The following is a 19,871-nucleotide window of genomic DNA, read 5'->3' as shown; positions in this document are numbered from 1 at the left end:
AGGGGGTCTGCTATGTGCACAGCTGCCTCCTGCGCACAGTATTTGGAAGGACCTCAAGGGAAAGGGGCTGTGTTCCAGGTCATTGAGATGCTACACGTCTCAATGAGGAAGTACTGAGCCCCTTCACAGAATGGTATCTGTGCACATTTTTAGGGCTTCCCAAGTGATGCTAGTGGTAAAAGAACCTGTCTACCAGTGCAGGAGATGTGGCTTCTATCTGTGGGTCGGGAAGATCTCCTGGAGGAGGCCATGACAAACCACTCCAGTGTTCTTGCCTGGAGACTCCCATGGACAGACGAGCCTGGCGGGCTGCAGTCCATAGGGTTACACAGAGTCGGACATGAGTGCAGCGACTTAGTGCACATGCACACATGCAGATTTCTAAGCCAGAGGACCACAGGCAAACATGCACACAGCTCAGCACTTAATAAGACTGGGTGAAGGGAAGCAGGTCCCCACCTGGGTGCGAGAGTGTTAGAATCAGTTCCACTTGGATCCCAAAGGACAGGGAACTTCAGCTGACATCTAGGTTTCACACACTGTTGATTGCATAGACCTCAGTGAAAGGGATAAGTACACAAATAGCTCCTAACACAAACAGAAGCAGGTGAAAAATGCCTCCAACAAGGTGCAAGCAGAGTGCTCGAGAGAGGGCACACCCATCACCTGGTTATTTGCATCTTACGAACCACTTAATAGTTCCCAGCCCTCCCAGACAGCATGGAGAGGGAAGAGGAGCTGTCACTCCAGAGCTTGCACATGTGGAATGTGTAAGAAACAGGGGTGCATTTGACCCACTTCATGAGATTCCTGAGAGCTGATGGTCAAATTCTCAGTAATTTTTCAAGCTATGGTTAACTCAGCTGTTATTAAAAACTATATAAGCTTACAGTGAAATAAACTGTACTAAAAAGATAATAAATGCTCAAAACTCATCACTAGCAAATTATTTTATATTTCACTCACTATCTACGCCCTTGAGGTTATTTACATCTTTCGTTTTCTGTCTGGTAGAACTATTCCATAAGAGTGCCCATCTCTTCTCTGTGTTCAGTGATGTCATGCCGGTAGTCTGAAATGTATCAGAGCAGGATTATTTCCACCACAGAAACCAGCAAACACTGCAAAATGGGGCCCCTGCTTGGGGTTGCTTGTTAAACATTTAGCAGCATACCACTGGAGAGGAAACCTGAGAGTGTTCAGACAGGGTGAAGAGGAAATAAACCTAATGACTTCATTCATTCATCCAACGCTGCTTATTGATCGCCTACTATGTGCAATGTACACGTAATGACAATTTCCTCATGGTTGGCTGTAATGGTGAGCTCAGTCAAAGCTGACTGACTGAGCGATTTGGGGGCAAAGGTCCAAGTAAAAACACTGAAAGTTCCAAGTATTGAGCATCTTCCATTTAAGTGCATTTTGATGATTTCCAGATCATGTGCGGTGGAGGCTCCAACTCACAGCTAACAAGGAGATGCCAAGGAGAGGTCTGGCCAGACCTGCTTCAATAAATAGATAAGGATCATTTAAAAGCAGCCCATTAAATGTTTGCATGCAAATGGACCTGCCAGTCTCCTTGAAAAACAGCTTGTTCTCCTAAGGAGGTTAAATATTTTCAGTCTAGTTTGTGTTATTAATTTGCCTAGCCAAGTGTGTGGTTGTGGGTCCATTTTCAATAGAGGATGCAAAGACCTTGCTAAATGAATCTTATTCTTGAAACCTACATGAGGGACGTTTTGTGAATGCCATCAAATGACCGCAGACTTTTGCCTACTTCCTGGAGGGAATGAATCTCTGTCCCATTCAGATAGCCCTGGTGTAATCTACAGGATGGGGAAGGAAAGAGAAAAATGAATAAACTCCAGGCACGCTGCCTGCCTAGCGCCCAGGATAGTGTCTAGCACAGGTGTAAACCCCAGGTGAGGCACACACTAGAAAGGTGAACAAACCTAGTTGTGTTGCGTTTGTAGCATCTATAATAGCACCTGGCACATGGTAAACATCCAGTAAATTTTTGTTAAATGAATGCGTGCTCCCATGCCACAATTGTAACCACAGTTTTTATAAAATGGGTCCTCTAATAATGGTAGACAGAAGACAATCATGGAAGAAAAGGAGGGAGAAAGGGCAATTTATAAAAAGAGTTAGACTCCTTTCACATCCTATCTCATTTACTCCTTGTAAGGTTTTATTCTTCCCATTTTACAGATGAGAAAAACTAAGGTGAATCAGTGCACGTCCTTCCTTCCTCACAGGCAGGAAGCACAGAGGGAGGTCAAAATCAAAATGTTTCCATTCAAAATCCATGCTTGTTCTATGAATTATGAAATGGAGACAATTTTCCTGGAAATAATTTTTAAAAGATATTTCCCTTGTCCTCAGAAAGTATGATGAATTTCCCTCACCGTAGAAGAGAGAAAACAGAAAAGTCACACCAGAGACACAACGGTGGCCCAGCACCTCTTTCTCAATTCCTTTCTTCTGTCCTGGACCATAGAGGGATGGGGTGTGTGTGTGTGGGGGGGGTGTGTGTGTGTGTGTGTGTATGTGTGTGTGATTATTGTTTTCCTTCATTTTCTTGACCATCAACTTTTGCTCCAGTAGTAAGCTGGGAGCTAAACTCTACAGTGTCTCTGTCCTACAAAACTCTCTGTGAGGGGAATATCATCGCCTCCATGATGTGGATGAGACAATTCAGAGACGGCAGATTTGCCTGAAGTCAACACCAGGAAACGGAACATCCGGGAAGCTAGCACAGGCTCATCTGTCCCGGAAGTGGTTTTCCACTATCGGCTTTCTCAGACTCTAGTGTGCATAGGAATTACTTGAGGACCTTACTAGCTAGTTTGATCCTGCAGGTCTAGGGTGGGGCCTGACAAGCTCCCAGGTGATGCCAAAATCTCAGGCCGCATCTGATGAGAAGGTTCACAGGGCAACTGTTCAATTACCAACTTATCCTGTTGGTTTTTTTTTTTTTTTTTTTACATTTCAAGTCGCTCAGTCAAGTCTGACTCTCTGTGACCCCATGGACTCCAGCCCGGAATACTGGAGAGGGTAATCTTTCCCTTCTCCAGGGTATCCTCCCAACCAAGGGGTTGAACCTAGGTCTCCCGCATTGCAGGTGGATTCTTGACCAGCTGAGCCACAAGGGAAGCCCTATCCTGTTGTTCTGGGTTGCTTCTCAGTCCTTCCTCTCGTCTTGGTGAAGTTTTGGCTCATCGGCCACACTGGGGACCTGACAGGGCTGGGGGCGGGGGCAGCAGTCTGTTCCCTGGGAGCGTGGGTGGCTTCCTCCGCTTACACCCGTTCCATCTCTGGGCAATAGCGCCGTTTACACTAGAGCCACATTACTTCCCATCTCTTCCCTCTTCGCCTACACACGACAACTACCTCATATAAATGGTCCCTGAGCCTGCAGTCTTGGCGCCCTGAAACTGTTTTCCATAGAATAATCATTGTGAGCTACGTAAATGTAAATCCAATGACATCACTCTTGTTCTTGGATTCCTTTGAGAAAGGGGAAGACACCAACTCCCTGCTCTGGCCTAAATTCTCTTTAACCAGAGCATCTTACTTTTTATCTGTTTATGGATACTGTAGTTCAACACGAAATGTAATTAAAAACAGAATGAAGGATTTTGCTGCTAAATAAAAGCAAGAATCTCCCTGAAGGATCCAATGTATTTCTTGCATTTTACAGATAAGGAGAACGAGTCCCAGAGAGGTCCAACATTTGCCTGAAGTCGCCCAGGAGGATACCGGGGGTGCTGGCCCAAGAATCAAGACCCTGTTGGGGTTTTCTTTGGGTTTCTGGTTCTTTCCATTGCACCACGCTCCCCCTCACAAATAAATTTCTGTTTTTCACCAGATACTGCTTTCCTAAGTTCCACTTACTGACTGAGAGCAAAACACTCAGGTCTGCAATGCCTTCTCCAAACGTGCCCCCTGCCGTTCAAGGCCTGAGGAAAAGCAGAAAGACGGGCAGACCCTGAATTTATTTTTGTAAGCAGCCCTGTGCAGCCTAGACTGACTGCTTGGTCATGAGATCCAAGGTCTGGGGACAGTTAGGGATAAATAAGCAACAATGACCACAGCCACCACCTCCTTCCCAAACCTGAAGGAAGGAATCTTCAAGGCGTTCATAAAATACCATGGCTAAGGTAAGCTGACTCTTGGGACATGACAAAGTCAACACAGAAGCAGACTGAAATAAGTACTCTGGGACCTGAGCTGATGGACTTTTCTTTCCTAAAGTATTACTCTTTTAAAAAACATCAAGGATATTTTATGATGAAGGAAATTCCTCCTTTGGTCAAAAAGTCCACCCAAAAAAGCCCCTGATGACCAAATCCATACAAGCAAACAATGCTCCCTAAAATTAGTTAATTTCTACAGGACAGAATATTCAGAGCAAGTTAATAAATATTCTTTGTGGCTAAGACTCTGTGCTCCCAAAGCAGGGGGCCTGGGTTCGATCTCTGAGCCGGGAACTAGATCCCACATGCCACACGCAACTAAAAAGATCACAAAGATCCCACATGCCACAACTAAGACCCTGCACAACCAAATAAATAAACAAAAATAAATATTAGAAAACCCAAATATTCCTTGGGTGCATAAGTATGTGATGAAGCCTACTGTTTGTAGGGGAAATAAATACTTGGTATATCACTGCTTGTGAGTTGAAAGGTCTTATTAGACTCAAAGATGGGAGAGGTCAGGGTGGGCTAAGAGCAAGGGAAGGTACTCTGAGTGGGCTTTGGGCTAGAGGAGAGAGCATTCAGGAGCACTCTGAGAGAAGCAAAGTCTGGAGGTGGGGATATGTCTTGTTTGCTGGATATAGTAGAGGAGAAAGCCAAGTGCTGAGGTAGGAGGCAGATCCCCCAACCCACCCTGCACCACCAAACCCCCATATTCCCCTAACCCTCACCCTACCCCCCAGACTGCCTCCACCCAGGGTAAAACAATCAGGGATTCATTCCTTGTGGATCAAAACTCCAACATGAGAATAGCAGAACAATTAAGGGAGGAAGCTGGGCCCTGCCCATACCACATATTTCTTTTCTTGAAGTCAGGAGACGTCCCCAACCACACATGCACAGAAAAGGCTGCTTGGAGGCCAAAGTGGAGTCATGTCAAGGGATGTTCCCTACCCATAAGCCTTTTCTGTAAAATCCATCGTGGCTAAGAGATGCGTGTGCACACATGGGAGGATCCCAAGATATACCAAATATGGACTGTGAACCAGGCAAATCAGCATGATCAGTCAAAGGAAACCCGGAAGAAATGTCCCATTAAAGTAATCCAAGCGGCCACAAGGGTGAGACTCAGCAACTCTGTCTCTCCCCCTGGGTCTGCCTGTGTGTCTATCTGCACAGACACCACTCTTTTTCCTCTTAAATGGTTTACTTGCTTCACGACTGTCTTTGTGGAAATTCTTCTCTGCAAAGTTGAAGGCCAGGGCCCTTGTCACTTACTGGTCTACTGGCGAGGATCTGGTGCTCTCACTGCTGTGACCCAGCCCAGTCTCTGGCTGGGAACCCAAGGCCCGCTCCAAGCCGTTCAGGCCAAGAGCACCTTAGATCAGAGTCACACGTAGAATGGCTTAAAATCTGAACCAGGAACTCTGGTGCAGTCAGCCACAGGAAGGCTTCTCTACAGTGTGGAATGTACCTGTGGGTGGCATACGAGGGACCTTTCTGCAATGTCAAGTGAGTTATGTACTGAATGCGGATCTGAAAAGAACGTAACTGCACACATCAGGTACATAACTTCACAGACACTACTGCTTAGGACCAGGCTAAACTTATGGGAGTGAGAACCAATGAGTTCACCTCAAGAGGAAAATATTAAATGAATATCAGCTTGGATGTGACAAAAATCATGAACATGAACAGGAGTGATTGGTAACTGACAAACACTTGGCGAAAGCCGCATATTGATATCAGGGATCGTTGCTGGCTATCTCATCAAAGGGCATACTGTGTGTGATGGTGCTTTGTCGATTTCGCTTGTTCATTCACAAATGTGAAAATCCACACATTCAACAAAAGGCATTACATGAGATACTACAGACAACGATGACAAACTCACTTCTCAGACAGGATGGAAGGGAAGAGGATGGTACTTTTAAGGACCTGCTGGCATCACCGACTCAATGGACATGAGTTTGAGAATGTTAGGTAGTTAGAATAGGAAAAAGGAGTCCAGAATGGCGGTGGCTAAGAGACAAGGGCAAAGCCCGCGAAAATAGAACAAAGGAAGGTACGAAGACCTGAGTGCAGACCTCAGGTAGATAAACAGCACTCCTGGCTGGCCCAGTTTACATAGGGCAGGCCCAGGGGAGGAGAAAAAACATTTAAAAAGAGGAGCCAAAGGGCCGGGGGTCTCTCTCTCCCCAGCACCCTCTCTGTCTCTCTTTCTTTCTCTCTTTCTTCTCTTCGAGTCTTTTGGGTCGGCATGACCTCACGCCTGGAGGGTTTATTTTCCTTTATTTTCTTGATAAAACTGATCTGTCTGAGAACTATAACACGGACTGTCCAAGAGCTGTGACATGCCGAGGGCTTTAAGGTCCGTCGCTTCAAATCTTTGTTGTGACAAGGCAGAAGCGAGGAGATCACACTGCCCTGACATCTATGGTGCCCTGGGCTTTGCCCTTGTCTCTTAGCCGCCGCCATTCTGGACTCCTTTTTCCTATTCTAACTACCTACCAAGTAAACCCCGGGAGTTGATGATGGACAGGGAGGCCTGGCATGCTTCAGCCCATGCAGTCGCAAAGAGTTGGACACGACTGAGCGACTGAACTGGACTGAAGAACCAAACAATGTGGGAAGCCCAGGGATTCAGATTTCAGAAACAAGATGCTATTCATTTTCAAGGAGCCTACTGTCCAGCAGGGAGGCAGGTGACCACGGACATGAACTGTAATCTCACATGAGAAGTACTTTCACGGAGACGTGTACCAAGTAGAAGAATGTGTAGGAGCCCTTAGAGCAGGGGCAGCAGGCCAAGCTGGTGGGAGAGGAGTTCAGCACCTTGGCCAGATGCGCTATCTCTTCTGTTACTTACGATTAAGGTGTTGGAGGAATTTTAGCGTAGGAATCCCAAGATACTGCAATCATTAAAAAAAAACAAAGCATAAATGCAAGCTATTACCATTGTGCTTACAGTCATGGCTCGGTCTCAGTCGTGTTCGACTCTTTGTGACCCCATGGACTGTAGCCCACCAGGCTCCTCTGTCCATGGGATTTCCCAGGCAAGAATACTGGAGTGGGTAGCTATTCCCTTCTCCAGGGGATCTTCCCAACCAAGGGATCAAACCCTGGTCTCCTGCATTTCAGGCAGATTCTTTACCTTCTGAACCACCAGCCCTCATTTACTGTAATGAATGACATCAAACTTTAGAATGCATGAGAATGACCTGCAGAACGTATTTTAAAATGCACATTTTGGTACTCCTCAGATAGGCTCTGATATTAGTATGTGCGGAATGTGACTGGGTTAATCTGAAATTTTAATAAAGCCTGGGAGATCTGGATGTAGTTGGTATATGCTTTGAGAGGCTAATTACAGAGGGCAGGAAACTTATTTACTTTTGACACCTTAGTATTGAGCACAATGCCTGGCATACAGCAAGCCTTGAATACATGTTTGGTAAACACGCACATAGAAAATAAATTATTAAAATCTAATAAAAATTCTGAGCTCCAGAATAATATTTCATTTTCTAAAAGATTTAACTTATAGACTCAAAATTTACATTTGTACCCTTCCAGCAAGTCATGGAGATGGCCTATAATTAAAATTCAGACACATACAAATATAAACAGGATTAACCGCTTTTTAAAATTTAATTTGATGGATTGATTAGCCCAGGCTCAGGCTGGTGGCTGTTGGGCCTCCCTTCGTGTGGTGGAGACTCTGAGAGTCTGGATGCCCTTGAACGTGAGGAGACATTCTTCTGAAGAGCATTCTTCCTTGCTTCTCTCTAATTCTCACCTGCGTCCCGCCCACCAACTAATCGGTCTCAATTAATGGAGTCCGATACACCAGTCTGTCAATCAGCAGGAACATGCCGTACCCTCAAGAACCAAACTCAAGGCAAAACTTATCATTTTGCCATTTTCTCTAGCTCTGAAAAGTGTTAAAATTAGATTCATTATGGCTAATTGATCCAAAGGGAACAGAACAATCCTTTCTCTAAGTAGCTGAAAAATGAGCCAGTCCCCAGTCCATGCGCCACTCAAATACCTTGACTTGGATACTTTTTTCTAAAAAAATGAAAAAAAAAACTTTTAATTTTGTATTGGGGTATAGCTGATTCACAATGTTGTGATAGTTGCAGGTGGACAGCAAAGGGGCTCAGCCATACATATACAGGTATTCAGTCTCCCCCAAATCCCCCTCCCATCCAGGCTGCCACATAACACTGAGTAGAGTTCCATGCGCTATACAAGAGGTCCTTGTTGGTTATCCATTTTAAATATAGCAGTGTGTACATGTCAATTACAAGTGGATGCAGATATTTTTTGAGTTTTCAACAGTGCTGTCTTAACGTTCCATTCTGCTTATGGTCACCTCCTGTGCCTAATAGTAATTCCATCAATTGGCAGAATGAATGAATGAATGAAGGCCTGAAGGAATGGGCAATTCTCATGACTGACTACAGTATTTCCAGCATTGTGCCAGGCACTAATATGATGATAAACAGAGTGGACACGGGTCCTCTCTGGGCTTACAATTGAAAAGAGGAGGCTGCATTAATAAAGTATTCATGCTAAAGTTAAGACAGAATAGATCCCCCAGTTTGTCCCGTCTGCAAATCAGGAAGCGATGAGCCACAGCAGGGCTTGTTCTGTGTGATGAGCACCCAGGAGGAAAAATAAATACGCTCTGTTGGTAAAAGTCCCAGCCAGGAATATTGTGTCCAAAATGAAAAGAACTTTTAAAATATCCTCACATCTCTAATAGGGATGGAATGAGATAAAGATGGAAGTAACTAGTGCTGTGTCCCTCCATGAACTGGAGCCAGAATGAAAACATGCCAGAGGAAGTCAGGTGGTCAGTCTAGAAAGATCACTGGACTCATATTCTGGGAGCAAAAGGGAACTGGTGGCTGGGAAGGCAATGCAGAGCGTTAGGTGCTGCTAAAAATTCATTAGGAGCAAGTAGGATTGGGTGCAATTTAGGATACAGAGAAGACAGGGAGGGTGAATGCATGGGCTTCACATCGGAGACCTGGGATGCTACAGCAGATATTTACTCTGCTTACATGTGATGCCAACTGGGTAGCAGTGGTTCCCGGGGCCTCTTCATACTGCTTTGCAAGAGCCAATTATGTGCACTCCTTCCCAACTCCCCTGGTAAAGAAATGCAGGAGATGTGCGTTTGATCCTTGGATTGGGAAGATCCTCTGGAGAAGAGAATGACTACCCATTCTTGCCTGCAGTATTCTTGCCTGGAGAATCCCATGGACAGAGGAGCCTAGCAAGCTACACTCCATGGGGTCGCAAAGAGTTGGACACGACTGAATGACTTTCACTTCACTTCTCAACTCTGATTTGATACTTTACATCGGTTGCCTGAACCTGGCCACAGTGGGAGTATCAACACCATTGAAAATGGCAAATGCTACAAATCAGTGCTTTTCTTTAAGAGAAGTTTTGAAATATTTACCAGCAGGCCACTAGTTATGTCCAGGCTGAAGGAATCTGCATGAAACCAGGAATTTAGAGCTGGAGCTGACCCCTGGGAGCACTGACCGCCTTGGAAGTAAGGCATTCCCTTCCATGGACGTCAGCAAGGAGATCCAACTGGCATGTGGGGGCCTAACACAAGTGATGTTGAGGCTTCTTCCTACCCTGGGAATCGGCTTTCCTATGCTAGAAGTAGTCAGAGAGGTATTCTTCAGAATGCAGTGGTGAGTTGAATACCATATTATGGGGTGTTTTCATCCATTGCTGGTAGATAAGAATGTGTATGTGTGTGTCTACAAGTGCAGAGGCAGGTTAGGAAATCATGGCTTAGTGGTAATAGGAACTTCCCTGGTGGTCCAATGGTTCAGAATCCACCTGCTAACGCAGGGAACAGGGGTTCCATCCCTGGTCTGAGAAGGTCGCACATGCCACAGAGCAATAAGCCTGTGTGCAACAACCAGCAAGCCTGCAGGCCCTAGAGCCCGTGCTCCCCAGCAAGAGAAACATCACAATGAGAGGCCTGCACACCACAGCTAGAGAGTAGCTTGCGTGCGGCAAGGAAGACCCAGTGCAGCCAAGAATAAATAATCAGTATTAAAGTAATAAACTGACAAGTGGTCAAGGCCCAAATTAGAGTAACTTCCAAGAAGCACAGAGCCAGAATGCTCCAATTTTACACACTAGGCATGGTGTTCTTAAAAATTAATCAGAGTGGTAGCTATTACAGACAGTACCATTTTGCAGAAGGGTCTACAGAGACAGGCTGAGGCTGATCACCTGAGAAATACAGAGGGCTATCAAGTATGAATGTTCTCCTGGAGCTGAGTCTATGACCAAACAGAGGCAAACAGATTTCACTGTCGATCCGGACAAGATCAAATCAGTGAACATGAGCTCCATAAAGAGGATACAATTCTGGGTCCACATTTTGGAAACACTCTCAGAGTGATCAATATCACTGACTTTATACAAAACTTTATTTACTAAAGGGCTTTGAAACTTTGGCCTTCCATGGTATTAGAAGGGAATTCCTCTTTTCCTAACCCCCATCATCCGTGGATTTGTGGGAGACTTTATATTATGGATAGCAGATTTCACGGGGATTCCAGTTAATTCATTTGCCCATAAGACTACAAACTCATCACCCTGTGTCTAGCAGAGTTTTCTTTGTCTCATAAACTGTAGACATTGCTCAGACTCGTTGAAGGTGAGAAATTAAGAAGCAGGACTGAGTTCACACAGAAGTTAACAAAAACAACAACAAAAATACTAAACCCAAGAAGACCGTGTTTAGTTCCTCCAACAGTGAGTAAGCTAATTTTGATGAAAACTCTGCTGGTGTAAAATAGTGTTGAAAAAATCAAAGCTATGGCAATTAGTCAGAGGGAGCTTCCATTAAGTTGTCATACGTTTAGTTAAAACCAGAAGTTTTGCCTCTGGGCAAACTGATTTGATTTACACAAATCAAGTTCACGTGATTTCTAACTTAGTGGGCTTTTTTCCTCAAGAGCTCAAACTACTCAGCCTCAGAGGGACAAATGATGAATATTATTAAAGAATATGGACAAAGAGACACCATGTAACACAGAATAATTCACTTATCCACCCATCTGTTCACTCATTTATTAAAGAAAATGTTTACTGAGCACCTATTATGTGCCTGGTATAGAATTGGTCACAGACGATACATAATCTCAAAAGCAACAGCCCTTTCTTTCAAGAAGCTCACAACCTAGTATCTGTGTCAGAGAGCTGTTGTGAATTTTAAATTAATTACTTCATGGGAACATTCAAAAAAGTGTATAGACATAGTGAACATGCAGAAAGGGTAGAGCTCATTTTTACTGTTATCTGATAAGCAGACAAGAAAACATATTTTTGGTCCACTGTGGTCAAAGCTGAGGATGAGAGAGCCTTAGGGTACACCTGAGGAGAGGCACCTACCCCAGCCTGAGATGGTCTGGAAGGGTCTTTCCACAGATAGCCCTCAGCTGACTCTTGAAAGAAAGAGAGGCAGGCAGAGAAGACAGGAAAGGACTTCTGTGAAATGAAACCACAGGAATGGAGGTCAAATCCTAGCCAGCTTGATACGTCCTGTTAGGGAGCTGAGCATTTATCTTGCAGATAATAGAGAGCCATTGACAATGAAGGTGCCAGAATGTACCATGGAGGCATTCAAAATTATTTTAGGCTGAAGATATCTGAGAATCAAAAGATGCAATAAGGGCTTTGTCTGAACTCCCGACCCTCATCTACCTAAAAGCAGAGCCTTCCAAGAGAATACAGCTGCCCTAAGTTCCCCTTTTCAAAGGAGGTTTCCTATACTGGGGGAAGACTGATTCCTATCACCAGAGACTAGAATTCAGTATTGGGATGAGAAACTCCCTAAACGAACATTGTCACAAAACTATCACAACTCCCATCTAGTCTCCTAAGACCCATTTTTCTTTCTCCAAAGTCATACTTTTTAAAGTAAGTATCCTTTCTCCCCTTTGTGTAATGTGTTAGTCACTCAATCATGTCTGACTCTTTGCAACCCCATGGTCTGTCCAAGGAATTCTCTAGGCAAGAATACAGGAGTGGGTAGCCATTACCTTCTCCAGGGGATCTTCCTGACCCAGGGATCGAACCTGGGTCTCCTGCATTGCAGGCAGATTCTTTACCATCTGAGCTACTAGGGAAACCCATTTTCTCCCCTTCTCCTTTTCCTATTAACTTGGAGTATAAGCCCTCCATTTTAATCACTTCTTTGAGCCACATTTTCTGCAAGCTCCTGAGATCTTATGTTAATGAAGTTTGCCTTTTTTCCTGCTAATCTGTCATCTGTCAGTTTAATTTGCAGGTCCTAAGTACAGAAACTGAGAGGATATAGGAAAAGTTTTTCCTCCCTAACAAAGCATTTTACATGCAATTATGATCACATTCCTGTTTCATAAAGATCTTTCTCAATGTGGGGTGAAGAACAGCATGAAAGGTGATACTGGTACAGATTTTCCCAGGAGAATACTGATGAAGGACTCAACCAAGCCAGCAGCAATGGCAGGAAGAGGAGGCCAACACAAAATACATCGAAGACTCAAAGCTAAGGTGACTTCACAGCTTCAGTAAAAAGCATGGAGCAACAGAGGCCGCAGGGTATGGAGGATAGCGTGGATAAGATGGCATTGCTTTTTACTGCAGGGTTTTGGTGCAGAAGAAACTTTGGAAGAAAGATAATGAGACTAATTTTGAAGACTGTGTCTGAGGTTCCTGTGGGGCAGCTTCCAGGGGGTGTTGGCTAGTCAGCAAACACATGCTGGAATTTCTAAGGGAATCTGGTTTGAAGCTAGAAATTTGAAAGTCGAGAGCTAGCAGGAGGTCAGTTAAGCCATGGGAATGAACAGGACTGAAAGGAGCATTCAGGAAGAGCAGAGGGTGGGGATGGGGGTGGGGGGAGGGACACGCCTAGATCTTCCAAGAGGCACGTTCTTGTCACTAAATATATTGCATAAGGAAGGAAATACGGCATTGCCCCAGGACGAAACATGGCAGGGTAGACAGAAGCCTTAGGCTGACTGCCTTAAGACTAAGGATATGCCACCGTCTCCTACAAGGAGACTTGCAGGGAGGGAGCTGGTAAGTATACCAATGCACATAATTGGCATCTTTCACAGAACACTCCAATGCAGACGAGCTGTAGGCTCTGGGAAGGGCAGGATGGGGTCTGATCACTCACTTTTCATCTGGGAAGCCAAGTTTGTCAATAACAAACTTGTTTGCTTCTCTGCCTTAAGGCCATGATGGATCTGTCTCACCTGTTTACAGGTGACAGGACCAAAGCCCCCTCCCCTCTTCCCCTCAAGGCTGCCCCCTTCAGGAGCAGGGGATCCAATCAGTACTCAAACTGACACCTCCCCAGGGCTCCCAGCAGGAAGGACCCCTGGAGGCTGCTGCAAAGCCCTCATTTGCACACTGGCAGTTGCTTCTTCAATTTCCCAGGCCAGGATAGAAACAGCTCTGTACCTTCCAGGATGAAGCACCCCCCTCTCCCCACCAGAGAAAAGATAAATCACACCCACGCGCCCAGCCGAAATTCCTCTTCCAATTTCTCAGCCTGTCACCTCTGAGAAAGATACAGCTGCTGCTGCCACCACAGACAGAAGAGAAACACACACACACACAGACACGCAAAACACAACAACCCTCCAATCTCTCTCCATATTAAGTCACAGGAGATTTTCTTAGAGTGTGTCTTCCTGCCACTCACTCAGGGAGGTCCCTGTGACATTATTTTGAAAGCAGAGAGATGACAATTCATCTCAAGCCTCAGGCACCGGGGCTCCCCAGGTGGCGCAGCGGTAAAGAATCTGCCTGCCAATGTAGGTGATGCAAGAGACACAGGTTACATCTCTGGGTGGGGAAGATCCCCTGGAGGAGGAAATGGCCACCCACACCAGCATTCTTGCCTGGGAAATCCCATGGACAGACAAGCCTGGCAGGCTACAGTCCAGGGGGTCACAAAGAGTTGGACACGACTGAGCATACAGATAGGCACACAGGGCACCAGAGCAATGGGAGGACACGATTCCTAAAAATCATGGCCATGCTAGTCTTTGGTAAAAAAAAAAAAAAAAAAAAAAAAAAAAGCAGTACATTTTACTGGTGGTTTTCAAATCTGGTTTTCTTTTATTTTTTATTGATACTCATACATTTTTAAGGGAGGTGTGCCATGTGGCATATGGGATCAATCTCACCCCCTGCATTGGAAGCATGGAGTCTTAACTATCAAATTGTCAGCGAAATCCCCTTCATTTTCTTTTTTTTAACATTATGCTGTGGTCCTATAGACAATACTAGGTTGTATAGCCTCAACCACCCCTATCTTCTCTAGAATTGCATCCACTTCTCACCAAGAATCCTTGCTTAGTATTCTGGGTTGAATTTTGTCCCCCATTAAAAGATGAACGTGAATTTGAGCAAACCCCAGGGACAGTGAAGGACGGGGGAGCCTGGCGTGCTGCAGTCCATGTGACTGTGGAGAGTCGGATGTGACTTAGCGACTAACCAACAATAAAAGATATGTTAGGGTCCCAATCCCCACTACCCCAATATGTGACCTTATTTGGAAATTGGGTCTTCCTGGAGATAAAGTTAAAATGAAGTCATTAGGGTGGGCCCTAATCCAATAGGACTGGTTTCACTATAGAAAGGGAGAATCTGAACACAGAGACAGACACGCCCAGAGGGAAGAAGACATGCAGGGAGCAGGTGGCCAGGGCACCAGGGTGACAAAACTACAAGCCATGGAAGGAACTCCAGGAAAGGCCAGGAAACCCCAGGAGCTAGAAGCAGTAAGGCAGCTTCCTCCTCCGAGCCTTCCAAGGAAGCACAGCTTGGCCAACACCTGGACTTCGGACCTTTGGTCTCCAGACCTGTGCGGGACCTTTGGTCTCCAGACCTGTGCGGGACCTTTAGTCTCCAGGACCAAAGGGAGGGAGTGGATATGTGTTGTTCTCCACACAGGGCATGGTGCTTGCCTACGGCAGCCCTGGGAAACTTGTGCACTTAGACAGCTGGGTCCCTCTGCAGATGCGTTTAAACCTTTCCTTCGACGTGTGATGTCCTCTCCAACTCTCTCCCATATTCCAGGGCACCTTCCATTGTTCCATCACACTCTGCTTGCTGGTTTGAAGCCACAGTGGTCCTCAGCTCCTTCCCTCAGTCCTCAGTGGCAATGATCCTGAGGGTCGCACAACAGTTCTAACTTTGAACATTTTTCAAAAGGAAATTTGCATTGACTGGGCTCCCATAACATATAGAACACGGTGCTCAACACTTGGGATGTCCCATCCCTTACAACCTCCTTGTGGGAAATAATAAGCATTTCAATAATTTCCAGCAGGTGAGATGGAGTTTCAGACACTAGGAAGTCAGTGAAGGTTTTCCAACCTGGACATGGAAAGGTGTGGGTCTAAAACACAGACAAACGACTCCTTAGCATATGTTCATTCTTCCCTGCAGGGTTTCCCAAACTGCGGGCCTTGGACCAGTGCCTCCTGTCAGATCAGTGGAGGCATCAGATTAGCAATAAAGTGCACAATAAATGTAATGCGCTTGGATCATCCAGAAACCCTGTCCCACCTTGGTCCATGGAAAAATTGTCTTCTGAGAAACTGGTCCCTGATGTCAAAAAAGTTGGTGACTGCTGCCTCCCTGAACCACAGGAAAACCTACCTGTACAGCTGTCCGTCTGTATTCCTGTTTCCGCAAATGTGATCAGGGTATCAATACTTGGAGCATTACTGTAATCCCAGAGCATCTCAGTAGTTAACGTGCACAGGAATCCCTTGGGATTTTGTTAAATGGCACACTCTGATTCTGTGGGTCTGGGGTGGGGCCTGAGAGACTGCATTTCTGACAAGCTCCCAGGGGATGCTGGCCTATGCACCACAGACTCAACAGTCAATAGTTTCACACTTTCATTGCTAATTGTCCCACAAATAAACTCTGCATCATGCGTCTTCAGGGTCTACTATGCTTCTAGAACTGGGCTAGGTCATATGGACACAATAAGAACTAAGAACTTAATTTTAAACTCTTTAAGAGCATTGACTACTATTTTGACTTGAGCAATCAAAACCATGGGCACAAAGCAAACACTTGGTCAGAACATGTTTACATCCCCAGCTGCTAAAATACGGTCCTTAAGTAACAATACTTTGGCCACCAGATGTGAAGAACCAACTCATTGGAAAAGACTTCGATGCTTGGGAAGATTGAGGGCAGGAGGAGAAGGTGGCGACAGGGGATGAGATGATTGGATGGCATCACCAATGCAATGGATGTGAGTTTGGGCAAACTCTGGGAGATGGTGAAGGACAAGGAAGCCTGGCATGCTGCAGTCTATGGGGTTACGAAGAGTCAGATACAACTCAGCAACTACAATATCATCACTGACATGTACCCTTGTAGCAGATGTTCTGAGTCAACTAATAGCCTTTATTCTCTTCTCTTCATTACTAACGGACACCCAGTTCCATGAAGAACAGCCTCAAACATTAACTCCATGAATTCTACGGCATCCCTGTAGATTGGGTGGTCATGTGACATAGTCCTGGCCAATGAGATGAGGTGGGAAGGCTTTTGGCTTTTCCTTATAAAAGGCTTTCTGTATCTTCCTTCTGTCCTGTGACAAGGGTTTAACGCTTGTATGTGCTGTGTTTTATGACGATTACATAACCAACAAGAGGCAAAAGCCAAGACAATCATTCAGACACTGGCTCTGCCATTGCTAAGCTGTTGAACAAATGTCAGCAACTGCTTGCCTCATATACCTCGTTATGTGAGAAAAAAAAAAGCTTCTCCTCTAAGCCAATTGTACTGGTGACCGGGAGTGTCCCCCATTAATACTACCCATACCCAGGCAGGAACACAGTCACAGCACCAGCTGAGATAACAGGAGTCTGTCCAAAAGTGAGAAGCAGGGACTTCCCAGGTGGCTCAGTGGTAAGGAATCTGCCTGCCAATGCAGGAGACCTGGGTTTGATCCCTGTCGGGGAAGAACTAACCCCCTGCACCACAAGTTCTGATCCTGTGCTCTAGAGCCTGCTTTAGGCTGCACCCTAAAGCCCACGCTCTGTAACAAGAAAAGCCACGGCAATGAGAATCCCGCACACTGCAACTAGAGAGGAGCCTCCGCGCATCGCAATTAGACCAAAGCCCAAGCAGCAAGGCACACCCAGCACAGCCAAATACAGATAAACAAAATTACTCCAAAAAATTTTTTAATGAGAAGCAAAACTACATCAGACATAAACAAAAAAACTCATGTTTTCAAAATCAGTTTCCGCCAAATAGCAACCAGAAGCATATTCCATGACTGGATTTGAGTGTTCTCAGAAGCAAATCTTCTTCCCTGTTTTCATTTTCCCTTGCTATTTAATCCAGATTCCATGAGTCCATTTCATAAAAGTTATTTCTACTCAGATGCTGGCATGGAAAACATTAAATCTTAGGTTGACCCGAGAGTTGCCAGGTCAACCTCAGTATTCTGCTAGGATATGTGAGCTAGCCCAGAGCACCTAAGATACATTCTGGGTTATCTCTGAGCATCAGCATCAAAAAAGTGAAAGTGTTAGTGGTTCAGTCTTGACCCACTCTTTGCGACCCTATGGACTGTAGCCAGGCAGGCTGCTCTGTCCATGGAATTCTCCAGGCAAGAATACTGGAGTGGGTAGCCATTCCCTTCTCCAGGGGATCTTCCCAACTCAGGGATCAAACCTGGGTCTCCTGCATTACAGGCAGAGTCATTACCATCTGAGCCGCCAGGGAAGCCCTATAAGTGTCAAACCTGAACTAATAAATCACCTGGACACCCTACTCTAAAAGCATCAATGGAATTTTGGTTTCCGTCCTTAGACTTTTTTTAAAAAAGTCCACTGGAGATGTTTTTAAAGTTAATTATTTTCATAGTTTGGCCACACCATGAGGGATATGGGATCTTAGTTTCCTGGTCAGGGATCAAGTCCACACCCAGTGCAGTGGAAACATAGTCTTAACCCACTGAATGACCAGGGAAGTCCCTCCCCATTTAGACTTCTGATAGGAGAAAAAAAGCAGAGACCTCCATCATATTTCCTTCCATTCATCTCACACATGAAAACATCACCCTTGCTGCTGCTGCTGCTGCTGCTAAGTCGCTTCAGTTGTGTCTGACTCTGTGTGACCCCATAGACGGAAGCCCACCAGGCTCCCCCGTCCCCGGGATTCTCCGGGCAAGAACACTGGAGTGGGTTGCCATTTCCTTCTCCAACATCACCCTCACTCACTGCTTAAGAGAGATACCAATTCACCCTGTTCCCCACCCCCTAAACCCATTTCTTTTAGCTTCAGCCTGAGGACACAGAGGAAAGTTTGCTATTATTAATAATGTATAGAAACGCAATACAGATATATAACATAAGTTAGATAGTTATACATAGACAATGGAATCACATCCTATGCTGAATAGATTTTAAAGGCAGAGAAGCAAATATTCTTTTAATAATTAAAAAATACCCGGAAGATCTCCAAAATTGCTCTTAAATTGTCAGAACCTGGCACTTTCAATATTTCAGCTGAAGCAATAAAGGAAAAGGTCTAACTTGACCTGCAGGAAAAGTGATGACGTGGATAAACTGACTGACCAAATAGTTTATTGTCCAAACCAGCCCACTTCTGATCATGGAAGAGCTATTACTAGTTTGCTGGGACAGTGAGAGAAAACTGTGACAGACCTGGACAAACCAGGACATGTGGCCACCTTATAAGTAAGGACTGGCACCTCTAGTTTTTCCCCGGGCATACACAGCTGAATGCTGACAGAGACTTCCTTTTGTAAATGGGAAAACGGAGTCTCAGAAGAGCTGTGACTTGCCCACCCAAGACCACACAGCTTGGTGGCGAGGGAGTCAGAATGGTGACAATTCTCCCATCTCCAGGAAAATGGTTTTCCCTTGGTGGATGAAACTCCAGAAGTTCTTCCACTCCTGACTTAGGAAAGTAACTCTGTGTAATGACAGGGAATGCCAGAACAGGGTTCTTGAGACCTGCCCTTCAAGTGGGGCTGCCTTCTGAGGGTGGGACAGAGAGATCTTAAAACAAAAGAAAACCAACACTTAAAGAACACACCATTTCCTGGGTGCTGTGCTTGGATGTGTATGTATTTTATCTTCTTTGGTTTTCAAAGTAAACACAGGAGGTGGTTATTCATGTTCCCATTTTTCAGATTGGGAAGCTGAGGCTCAGCTCAATTAAGTGATTTGTCCATGGTTAGGGTAAGTAGAGTGGGCTTCCCTGGTGGCTCAGACGGTAAAGCGTCTGCCTGCAATGCAGGAGACCCGGGTTCGATTCCTGGGTTGGGAAGATCCCCTGGAGAAGGAGATGGCAATCCACTCCAGCATTCTTGCCTGGAAAATCCCATGGACGGAGGAGCCTGATAGGCTACAGTCCATGGGGTCGCAAAGAGTCAGACACGACTGAGCAACTTCAGACTTCAGGGTAAGTAGAAAGGGACAGATCCAAAGTCAGGTTGTCCAGCCTCACAGCTTATGCGTGTGTCCAACTTGGAAAACTGGAAGCCTCAGAAACGTCTGCGCTCCTCCATCACCACTGCTGCCCTGGTCCAGCTACCATCCGGTTTTCCCGAAGAAGCCT

The 19,871-nt window shown here is 45.4% G+C and overlaps 1 protein-coding gene and 1 non-coding gene across 2 annotated transcripts in view; one reads left to right on the top strand and one right to left on the bottom strand.

Annotated features, from left to right (window-relative positions):
* Positions 1-19,871, bottom strand: part of KCNQ3 (potassium voltage-gated channel subfamily Q member 3) — a 288,932-nt gene that overhangs the window by 62,055 nt on the left and 207,006 nt on the right. The window lies entirely within an intron of this gene.
* TRNAC-GCA (transfer RNA cysteine (anticodon GCA)) lies at positions 19,509-19,580 on the top strand. Its single transcript has one exon. It is a non-coding gene; the product is annotated as a tRNA-Cys (tRNA).

The sequence above is a fragment of the Budorcas taxicolor genome, chromosome 14 (assembly GCF_023091745.1).
Source record: "Budorcas taxicolor isolate Tak-1 chromosome 14, Takin1.1, whole genome shotgun sequence".
Lineage (NCBI taxonomy): Eukaryota > Metazoa > Chordata > Mammalia > Artiodactyla > Bovidae > Budorcas > Budorcas taxicolor.
Note: the sequence above shows the minus strand (reverse complement) of the source record. Positions and strands in the feature narration are given on the sequence as shown.